Below are 11,988 nucleotides of genomic sequence, written 5' to 3' on the forward strand. Positions count from 1 at the left end.
TCATTGCTGCATCACCTCTTTGGAGGAGTGATCCAGGCTATTACCTCAGGGTCCCCGCAGTCTCTCTTATCCAGGAGGGCGTCTGACTTTCCTGCCAAAAGGCCCAGGGAACCTTTGCTCATTTGGCCAAGCAGCCATCTCAGTGCTTTGTGCAATTCTGTGAGGGAAGAACCACCGTCATCCTCGTGTGAGACTAAGGATGAGAGGCCAGGGTCACACAGAGGCCTGCAAGAGCGGTTACTTCACCCAAGAGCTTTCTACCCGATGAAGGCTGCCTCACAAAGTCAAATCACCTCAGGGGGCCCTTGAGCCCCTGGGGCTGCCTACGGGAGACTTCAACCATCTCTGCTTAGCTCTGCCAAGTGGACCTTAGTTCAGGCTGTGCCAGGACTGCTGACAAGGCGAAGGGTGAGGGGCTGGACAGAGCTGAACCTGGTTACCTGGCCTCTACCCCTTGCTAGCTGTGTAATCTCAAGCAAGTTACTCTTGAAACCACAGTTCTCTCACCTGCCAAATAGAATTAACAGTAAAAGCTTTGCACAGTGGCAGTATCGTAGCCAATGAGGTTTATCCAAGGTGCGATTATTGCTAATTGAAAACTTTTCCCAATAACCCGCCGTGACGACTTGAAATATAGTCGGCATTGGCAATTTTTGACAGTCTCTATGGACACTGAATAAAGCGGTTTTAAAAGAAAGTACTATTTCAGCGGCGGGATAAAGGTGTTTGTAATGAGAGTAGGTGGAGGTCTCATTAAAAAAAAAAAGAATTAACAGTAAAACCTCCCTCATTGTGCTGTTGGGAGGTTTAAAGGAGTCAATGAGTGGAAAGTGCTTTACCAGGATCTGACACTAGTGAGCACAAGTCAGGCTCTACCCACTGGAATTACTGTCAAACAGTGTTGAGAAACCACACATTTAATCTTTATACACTGTATCTCATTAGATTCTGATATTTACTGAGTGATGCAGTGGATGGTTCTTGGAGTAGGTGTGGCAACTGAGTCTCAGAGAGGTGAAGTGACTTCTCCAGGGCCACACAGCTGGTCAGAGGCAAAGCTGGATTCCATTTGATGTCAGTCTCCACAGCTGGTTCTTCCCCTGTTGGCCATGGAAGATGGATCAGACTCTCTGACCCTTTTTTGTGACTATCTCAACTCCCACAAAAAATATACAAGAAGGTCTCGAAATTCAAGACTTCTTTTGGGCAGCCACCCACTTGACCCTGTGCATACTATTCCATTCACCATTCTTTCTCTCCCTCCAGCTTCTCAATCCTCCTCAGCCCCCATAACTCTGCTTAGGAGCTGTCTCCCAGCTAAATGGGGGCCACTCCTCAATGTTTCCCAAAATAAGAGGCCATGTTTTGCAACTGGGAGGTCTAAACAAGCTACCTTGTCATTACTGTCCGATACAGACAGAGGGTTCAGGAAGTGTCAGCTCTCATTATCATGTATGAGTATGTGTATGAGTATCTCATTACACTTTTTAAATCCTTTTTTCAATTTTTATTGAGAAATAATTGACATTCAATTGAAATAAGTTGAAGGCCACAGTTTGATTTATGTGTATTATGAAATGATTGTAAGTTCAGCTAACATTCATCTTCTCATACAGATACAGTAATAAGAGAAGAAGAAAAAAAGAAAAAAATTTCCTTGTGATAAGAACTCTTAGGATTTATTGTTTTAACAACTTTCCTATGTATCATACATCATTGTTAAATATAGTCACCATGTTGTGTAATACACTCCTAGTGCTCATTTATTTTAGAACTGGAAGTTCCTATCTTTTGGCCATCTTCCTCCAATTGCCTCTCCCTCACCCTCCTCCTTTGATATTCATAAGTCTGATCTGTTTTGCTATGAGTTTGGTGTTTTTGTTTTTTAGATTCCACACATAAGTGAGATCACATAGTATAGGTCTTTCTCTGTCTAACTTATTTCACTTATCATGATGCCTTCAAGGTTCAGCCATGTTGTCACAAATAGTAGGATTTCCTCGTTTTTAATGACTAAATTAAATTCCATTGTGTATATATACTATAACTTATTTATTTTGTAATCCACCAATGAACACCAGTGTTTCTGTGTGTTGGCTATTATAAATAATGCTGTTATAAACTCTTTTCGAGTTAGTGATTTCATTTCTTTTGGATATATTCCCAGAAGTAGAATTGCTGGACCACATGATAGAGTTCCATTTTTAATTTTTTGAGGAATTTCCGTACTGTTTTCCATAGTGGCTACACTAATTTATATCCTTACCAACAAATGCACATGGGTTCCCCTTTCTCTACAACCTCATTTATTATCTCGTCACATTAGATGATATCTCATTGTGGTTTTAACTTGCATTTCTCTAGTTAATAGTGACATTGAACATCTTTTCATGTACCTGTTGGTCTTTCATAAATGTTCTTTGGAGAAATATCTATTCAGGTCCTTTGCCCATTTTTCGTTTTTTGTTTTGTTTCTTGTTTTGTTTTCTTTTTTTCTTCTCATTATAAAAGCCCATGTTTTGAAAAAAAAAATTATCCACCTTCAGTACTTCCTAAAAATATTTTATCATTAAATACCACATATTTATCCTCAGTATGGAATAACTAGTATAAGAGCACAATTTTTATAGTTTATATTTGAGTTATCTTAGACAACCATTTGGGGCAGTATACCAGTCAATTGGGTTTTTCATTCATGAGTATATGTATACATTCAGTAAGTATTTACTGAGCATCTGTTGTGTGCTAAGAAACTCCTAGTAATTATAGATACAACAGTGAACAAAATAACCCATGTTGCTGTATTTTCTTTTATTGCTATTAAGTTGTTTGCATTCTTTATATATTTAGGATATTAGCTTCTTATCAGGTATATGGTTTGTAAATATTTTTTAATAGCATGCCATGTCTTTTCTTTTTACTGTTGGGTTTGTTGTTGTTGTTGTTATGCAGAGATTTTCAATTTGATATAGTTCCCTTGTTTATTTTTTACCTTTTTGCTTATGTTTTAGGTATCACATCCGAAGGTCATTACCAAGACCCATGTCAAGAAACTTTATTCCTATGTTTTCTTTATCCCTCCTTTGTTTCTGAAGGACAGCTTTGCCAGGATAGAATTCTAGGGTGACAGTTCTTTTTTCAATATTTTGAATGTCATCTATTATCTCCCGGTCAGAACAGTTTCTTTTGAGAAATCCACCAGTCATTTCATGGGATTCCCTTTTATGTTACTTCTGGTTTTTCTCTTGCTGCTCTTAAAATTCTTTCTTTGTCTTTAAATTTTGAGGATATAATTATAAAGTGTCTTCGCATAGATCTATTCAGATTCCATCTATTTAGTGTTCTTTGGAGCTCATGGGTCTGGATGTCCATTTCTCTCCCCGAGTTTAGGAGTTTTAGTTATTACGGCTTTAAATATACTTTCTGTCCTTTTTGTCCTCTCCTTCTGGAATTCCCATAATGAAAATATTATTTCTTTTCATTGTGTCCCGTAATTTCCATGAAAGTAAAAGTCACTCAGTCATGTCCGACTCTTTGCGAACCCATGGATTATAGAGTCCATGGAATTCTCCAGGCCAGAATACTGGAATGGGCAGCCTTTTCCTTCTCCAGGGGATCTTCCCAACCCAAGGATCAATAATTTCTTCATTCTTTTTCCTTTTTGCTCTTTTGACTGGCTTATTTCTAATGTCCTATCCTCCTGGTTGCTGATTCTTTCTTCCTTATGGTTAAATCTACTTTTGAAATTTTTCACTGACTTTTTTCAATTTAATTATTGTATTTTCAGCTCTTGGATTTCTGGGGTTTTCTTGGTTGCAATTTCTTTATTGAACTTCTCATTTTATTCATTCATTGGTTTCCTAATCTCCTCTAGTTCTGTTTTCTTACAGTTTGCTAAACTTCCTTAGACTCATTAGAAAAGACCTTGATGCTGGAAAAGATTGAAGGCAGGAGGGGAAAGGGATGAGAGAGGATGAGATGGGGATAGCATCACCAACTCAGTGGACGTGAGTTTGAGCAAACTCCAGGAGACGGTGAAGGACAAGGAAGCCTGGCGTGCTGTAGTCCATGGGGTCGCAAAGAGTCGAACACGACTGAATGGTTGAACAACAAAACATCCTTAAGAGGATTACTCTGAATTCTTTGACAGTTCACAGATCTTCATTTCTTAAGGGTCATTTATAGAACTGTATTAATTTCCTTTGATGGTATTGTAGTTCACTGGTTTTCTGTGTGTGATCCTTGATTCCTTACATTGGAATCTGCACATTTGAGTCCTCTTCCAGACTTTATAGGTTTGCTTTGGCAGAGACAGTTCTTCACCAATCATCTCAGTTGTTTTTTTTTTTTTTTTTGGGGGGGGGGTGGTTGTCTGCTGGTGATGTCCTTGGGTATAATAATGGTTGGGGTGAGGCAACTGTTTGAGCTCTGAGGATGGGGATTGGGGAGGTGTGCCTCTGCATGAAGACAGCTGGATAGGACTGCTGGCTTATTTCCTACCTTGGTGAGGTTGTAGGATGGGCTTTAAGGTTGCCTGGATTCTCTGGCCAGCCTTACTAGATGGTCAAGACTTAATACTATTTGTAGTACGAGATGCAGCAGGACAGGACCCAGTATCTATACAGCTTGTTTTTGGTAAGGCTGCATGTGCACTGAATTCCCTGGTCAGATGAGGCCATCAGTTTTGCTCTGCAAACAAGGGAAGCCAGGAACTATGCTCTCTTCAAATGCCTCTGTACTTGGGAGTATTGAATGGGTGACACAACTTCCTGTGTGCTCTGGGTAGGTTTCCTAGCTAAACTGGCTGAAGGCTGTGTTCAGCAATGAAGTGAGTGAGCGTGTGGGTGAAGTCGCTCAGTGGTGTCCGACTCTTTGCAACCCTATGGACTGTAGCCTGCCAGGCTCCTCCATCCATGGGATTTTCCAGACAAGATTACTGGAGTGGGTTACCATTTCGTTCTCCAGGGATCTTCCCAACCCAGGAATCGAACCCAGATCTCCCACACTGCAGGCAGACTCTTTACCATCTGAGCCACCTGAGAAGCCCCTATCAAAGGGGCTATCAGTTAGATTCCCTGCCCACGTACAGTAGGAGAAGCAACTCCAAAGCTAGTAAAGCTTTTTGTTTGTTGTCTAAATTCAAACTAACCCACACCCCCAAGTTTCCTGAGTGAACAGAGTCACTACCTTCCCTTTGCAAACTCTGGGCTCTGCCTGCCCTTCTCTAGGCTCCAGCTGGGCAGCACAAGTTCCAGGAGTTGCCATCAGCCCTTCTGGACAGATGGGGCCAGAAGACATTCTCCTCAGCGAGTGGAGCTAGGACTCCCTTCCCTGCCTGTGCATGGACAAACTGAGCTCTGGAGCCAGCAAAACTCCTTGTCTGAGGATTTGAATCAAGCAGAACTGCTCCTGGCCAAGTTCCCTCATCAGAGTGCACCCCCAACTTGGTTCTGCAGATGGACAAAACCACTGGTTATGGTGACTACTTGGATGCTGCAAGTATGAACTTGGTCTGCCAGGATCCATGTGCTGTTTTTGCCAGCCCCTTCCCCTTTTCCCAGGTGACTCGGTGGTAAAGAAACTGCCTGTCAATGAAGGAGACACAGGACATGTGGCTTCAATCTCTGGGTTGGGAAGATCCCCTGGAGAAAGAAATGACAACCCACTCCAATATTCTTGCCTGGAGAATCCCATGGATGGAGGAGCCTGGCAGGCTGCAGTCAATGGGGTTGCAAAGAGTCGGACATGACTGAGCGACTTCACTCACTCACTCACTCACTTCATTGCTGAACAGAGGAATCTAGTGGGCTACAGTCCACAGGATGACAAAGATTCTGTCATGATTGAGCATGCAATACTTCCTCCCCCTTCTCCAACAGCCAATTTCCCAGTGATTGGGCCTTCATAGATTCCCCAGCAGTCCCCATGCTATGAAATAAGAATGAAGGCATCCCCCAAATCGACCCCAAGGCTGAGGAAGCTCTGGTTTTCCCTGCAGGGTTCTCTTTTCCCTTTGGAGGCTCAGAGGAGACCTCTCCATGTGGTGCTGTGCTGGCCTAGAAGAGGGCAATGCGGAGCTCCTTCTTAGCCTTCTAAAACGGTCTGTCCTGATTCTCCATGTTGTGGAGGGTGCTTCAGCCTCACTAGGATCCTCTCAGTGGTGTCTTGTTCTTGAATTGTTGTTGGTTGTTCTTGTGACAGAAGCAAAGTCAGAAGTGAACTATGTCTGCATTTGTTGATATCACTCTCTCACTTTCCTTATTCATCTCTGCCCCACAAGCCTGTGAGCTCCTTGAGGGCCAGTACCTCTGTCTTCTCAGCAACCCCAGTGTCCAATAAAGGACCAGATGTAATACAGGCACTAACCAGTGTTCAATGAATCCATGAGTGAATGAATCTCTTTTTGATCATACACAATCAGACATCATCTCCAAGACAGATAAGTGGGTGGTGAACAGGAAAATTCTAGCAACTCAGGATTTGGGAGATGTGGGAGACTTGTCATTATTTTCCAGTAGCCAGGGTCAGATACCAGGCACTCAAGGACATGAGTGATGGGTTATGGCCAATTGTGTTGGCCCTAGTTGAGTGATGGAAAAGACTGTGGTGTTGGAGAAGACTCTTGAGGGTCCCTTGGGCTGCAAGGAGACCAAACCAGTCAATCCTAAAGGAAATCAGTCCTGAATATTCATTGGAAGGACTGATGCTGAAGCTGAAGCTCCAAAACTTTGGCCCTGTCATATGAAGAACCAACTCATTGGAAAAGACCCTGATGCTGGGAAAGATTGAAGGTGGGAGGAGAAAGGGACAACAGAGGATGAGATGGTTGATGGCATCACCGACTCGATGGACATGAGTTTGAGCAAGCTCAGGGAGTTGGTGATGGACAGGGAAGCCTGGTGTGCTGCAGTCCATGGGGTTGCAAAGAGTTGGACACAACTGAGCAACTGAACGGAACAGACGAGGTGAGTAAAGCCAGGACATGGAGTAGTGGGGCCAAGGCCACTGGGCCCCAGAGATGACAGATGTGGCCAATGTAGGGAAAAGGGGATAGGTGGAGAAGTGAGAGAATTTTCTACTACTGTGACTCTGGCACCCCCAGAACCAGCTCTGGCTCCCTGCCCAGACCTCAAAGAGGAGTGAAGTTTTCCTAAAGGCAGTGATACCCCATGAGGGAGGATTCAGGGGAGAGGAGGATGCTTTGAGAGGGTGACAGGCTGTCTGCCATAGGGGAATATATAGGAAGAAAGATGGCAAAACCTGAGTGGCCTCTGAGTCATCCACAAACTCGAGTGCCAAACTCCAGTGCAGGCTGTTTTGGAGACTTAATTCAGTTAAGTAAATGCTGGATCTTTCCAATGTTTGTCCAATTCCCTCAGGATAATATTTGAGGATCAGAATTATTAGCTCTATGCCTTGGAACATTTTATGGCTCCAAGAACACGTCACAAATTTATTTGCCAAACCGGATCTTTCTATTTACACAAAGATGGGAGAGTATATACTTTTCCCCATATATTTGACAGCAGATGGACACTTTTATTTTAGATATTTGCTCTTAAGATGTGGGTAGAATAAACTTCATCACAGTGGAAAAGTCAAGGTCCCAAATTAGAAGACTTCATTGTTACTACAATTAAATACTATTTTTTGAATGTTGAAAAAAACAAAAACGTTGGGAAATATTTGTGCTTTACAGCTGGGTGAAAATACAGATCTTAGACTTGTGCTTAGCCAGAATCATAATGATGCAAAAAACTGAACATAGGTGGTAAAAACTGAAAAGGATGCTGAAATGTTCATGCAAGAAATAAAATGGATTTTCAAAAGAAAGATGATTGACTACCTAACTAAGCCATGCTCTCTGCTGGGCATTTCAGGGTGACTTAAGCTGTTCCTCTCAAAGCCAGCATGGTCTGTGGTAAGAGTCTTCTGGACTTCAGAAGACTAGTCTGTTTCAAAATCACATGTCATGAAGTGTCTAGAAAATTCTGCTCCCCACTTGTGAGAGAATGAGAATGAAGAGGCAAATAATGTATTTAAATTAATTTTTGCAAATTCCCTGGAATGGGACTTGGGAGCCCCCAGACCACTTTGAGAACCACCAGGTTAGGCACTCGGTGGCGATAGTGGTGAAGACCCCTCCAGTGAATGGAGGAGACAAAAGAGATGCGGGTTCAATCCCTGGGTCTGGAAGATCCCTGGAGAAGGAAATGGCAACCCACTCCAGTATTCCTGCTTGGAGAAACCCATGGACACGGTATCCTGGAGGGCTAGAGTCCATAGAGCAGCAAAGAGTTGGACACTACTGAAGCGACTTAGCAGCCACGTTAGGCACTAGGGAGCCATGGAAGATTTCTGAGCAGAGGAGAGACCATCTCAGCTCATAGTTTGAGGAAGTTTCTTCTGCTAGGTGGATTAAAAGGTGACAAAGGCTGTGTCTGGTCCAGGTCCAACCCAGGACAGGAGCCGTTGGGGTAGATGGCAGGGCTGCAGACAGACTTCCCTCTCAGGGAAGGGGTGCTTATGACAGAGGGACAGCCAGAGAAGGCCTTCCTGTGACTCATTCAAGCTGAGCCTTTACCATCCTCAGATGGTAAGCTCCAGGGCCAGAGCTTATGGCTCAGGGGCCTACATTATGATCTCCCCCACTTAGGAGGGGGCCAGTGTTGCAGGAAGGAGCAAGACCACACCTTACCTTTGGTTCCAGAAGAGGAAGCGAAGACATTCCCTTTGGCTCTTATCCAAGGCTGCAGGCAAAGTCAACACTTGTCCCCGTTGTCTTGCAAACACTATCCATCCATCTGAGCCTCTGCAGACGTGGCCACCAATGGGAGCAACTCGGCTGACAATGGTATCCATGGATAAAATGTTATACCTTCATCAAAACTTCTGGAGTGTCCTACCACACGATCCAGCAGTCACACTCTATGGTGCCCAATAAAAGGCCCATATTAAACCTGCATGTGGATGTTTATAGCAGTTTTATTTGCAATTGTCAAAATTTGGAAGCAACCAAGACATCTTTCAGCGTGTGTGAAAGTCACTCAGTCATGTCTGACTCTTTGCAAACCCATGGAATTCTCATGGGTTACACTATACCCATGTATAGTCCATGGAATTCTCCAGGCCAGAATACTGGAGTGGGTAGCCGTTCCCTTCGCCATGGGATCTTCCAAACCCAGAGATCAAATCCAGGTATCCTGCATTGCAGGTGGATTCTTTATCATTGGAACCACCAGGGAGGCCTTTATTCAGTAGGTGAATAAAGAAATAAACTATGGTACATCCAGACAATGGAATATTATTCAGCCCTGAAAAGAAATGAACTATGGAGTCGTGAAAAGACACAGAGGAATCTTCAATGCATATGATGACATGAAAGAAGGCTACCAAAAGGTTACATATTACATGATTCCAACTATGTGATATTCTGGAAGAGGCAAACTAAGGAGACAGTAGAAGGATCAGTGGTTACTAGAGGTTAGGAGGGAGGGAGAGATGAATTAGCAGAGCACAGAGGGGTTTGGGCACTTCCCCGGTAGCTCAGCTAGTAAAAAAAAATCCACCTGCAATACAGGAGACCCTGGTTCAATTCCTAGGTCAGGAAAATCCCCTGAAGAAGGAGTAGGCTACCTGAAGGAGTCTTTTGGGCCTAGAAAAGAGAACAACAGTCTCAAAGGCCCTTGCTGAATCATCTAACTTCGGAGAAAACAAAGCATAACTTTAGTTCCATCCTGATGCTCCAGGTCAGTTGCATCTATCTGGGACTTATCACCCCCTGTCCAGAAACCTATCACCCCCTACACCCGCCCAGAAGACTTATCACCCCCTGCCCAACTACTAGTGTCATCTCAAGAAAAGAATACTCAAAATATCCCGCCTGATTGACGTTTCCCTTATCGCTTCCACAAACCTCCCTATAAGTATGAAGCCTCCCTGATCCCTTTCGGCGCTCAGCCTGGTCGTTAAGCCGACTGTCGCCCCTCCTTGCCTGAATAAAGGTAACCTACTTCTGTTGAGGTCGTCTTTCCTTTTCTGCCTCGCAGGAACTATGCCTTACACAACCCACTCCAGTATTCTTGGGCTCCCCTGGTAGCTCAGATGGTAAAGAATCCACCTGCAATGCAGCAGACCTGGGTTCATTCCCTGGGTAAGGAATATCCCTTGGAGGAAGGCATGGCAACCCCCTCCAGTGTTCTTGCCTGAAGAATCCCCATGGACAGAGAAGCCTGGTGGGCTACAGTCCATGGGGTCACAAAGAGCTGGACATGACTGAACAACTAAGCACAGCACAGCGCAGAGGGTTTTTAGCACAGCGAAACTGTCTGTATACTATAGTGGCAGAGAAGCATTCTTACCCATTTGTCAAAACCTACAGAGGGTATAAGACCAAGACGGAACCCTCATGTAAACTTTGAGTGATGATGATGTAGGTTCATCTTTATGACAAATGTCCCACTCTGGTAGAGGATATCAATTACAGGTGAGGCTGTGGGGGTGGAGGGGAAGGAGGTATATAAGAGCTCTCTGCCCTTTCTGCTCAGTATTGCTGAGAACCTAAAATTGCTCAAAAAATAAAGTCTATTAAAAATTAAAACTTACAGGGTAGAGGATCCAAGTCTGGCATTGCGCTTCCCCTAGAAACTGACCGCTGCCTCCCCTTTCAGCCTCCTCACTTGGGCTTCCTAATTCACGTTCTGTAACAAAGAATTGTGCAGTGATGTTTTGGTGGGTGGCTGTGCTGAAACATCTACTGGGAACTCTGCTTTCCAAAGACCCAAGTCAGATTGGCATTCTGGCTCTAACATGTATCAGTAGGTAGAATATGTACTAGATGAAACTGAATCATGCTTAAGTGCTCTGGGGTCTGCCTCCTGGCTGTCAATCTTGACTCTTCCAGAGGCTAGAGGCACATTGCTCAGCTTCTCAGATCACAATCTCTTTGCCTATAATGTGAGTAATAGAGCATCAACACCTCACAGGGTTTGGAGAGGATGAAATAAGGTGTGGTGTACACAGTACAAAGCACAGGTCTGGGAAGAGACCAAAATTAGATACAGCCTCTAAGACCTGACCATAAATGGAAGAAGTTCATGTACTCAGACCTAGGGTTGAACAGAGGGACAAATGTCCAGCCTTGGAATAAGAGAGAAACTAATTTCTAGCAAGGAAATCTAAAACAGTTTCTTACTTAGGGTGAAATTAAGCAAGATTTTAGTTAGGAGGTTGGGATTAACATATACACACTGCTATATATAAAATAGATAATCAACAAAGATCTACTGTATAGCACAGGGAAGTATACACAATATATTGTAGAATAAGGGGGATGAATCTGAAAAAGAATTTATAGGACTTCCCTGGTGGTTCAGTGGTTAAGAATCTGCCTGCCAGTGCAGGGGACACAGGTTCAGTCCCTGGTCTGGGAAGATTCCACATGACGTGGGGCAACAAAGTCCACATGCCACAACTAATGAGCCTGCAATCTAGAGCCCGCATGCCACGACTACTGAGGTTATGCTCTGCAATGAGAGAAAACCTGCACACAGCAAGGAAGAACCAATGCAGCCAAAAATAAATAAATAAATACATAATTTTAAAAAGAATATATGTGTGTATGTATATATGTATGTGGGGCTTCCCCATTGGCTCAGACGGTAAAGAAACTGCCTGCAACATGAGAAACCCAGGTTCGATCCCTAGGTCTGGAAGATCCCCTGGAGGAGGGCATGGCTACTCATTCCAGTATTCTTGCTTAGAGAAGTTCATGGACAGAGGACCCTGGCAGGCTATACAGTCCATGGGGTCACAAAGAGTCAGACACGTCTGAGCAACTAACACTTTCACTTTCATGTATGTACGTGTGTATAACTAAATCACTTTGTTGGACACCCGAAACCTACACAACATTGTTAAACAACTACAGAATACGTCAATAAATAAATAAAGCAAGATTGCAAGGATTGAATCATTCATTCTTTATGG

General features: G+C 43.6%; 1 non-coding gene across 1 annotated transcript; it reads left to right on the plus strand.

Annotated features, from left to right (window-relative positions):
* The first annotated feature begins 531 nt into the window (after positions 1–531).
* On the plus strand, positions 532–672 carry LOC136161954 (U4 spliceosomal RNA). The gene has a single exon (XR_010661824.1). It is a non-coding gene; the product is annotated as a U4 spliceosomal RNA (small nuclear RNA).
* The last annotated feature ends 11,316 nt before the right edge of the window (positions 673–11,988 follow it).

This window comes from Muntiacus reevesi, chromosome 2, assembly GCF_963930625.1.
Source record: "Muntiacus reevesi chromosome 2, mMunRee1.1, whole genome shotgun sequence".
NCBI lineage: Eukaryota > Metazoa > Chordata > Mammalia > Artiodactyla > Cervidae > Muntiacus > Muntiacus reevesi.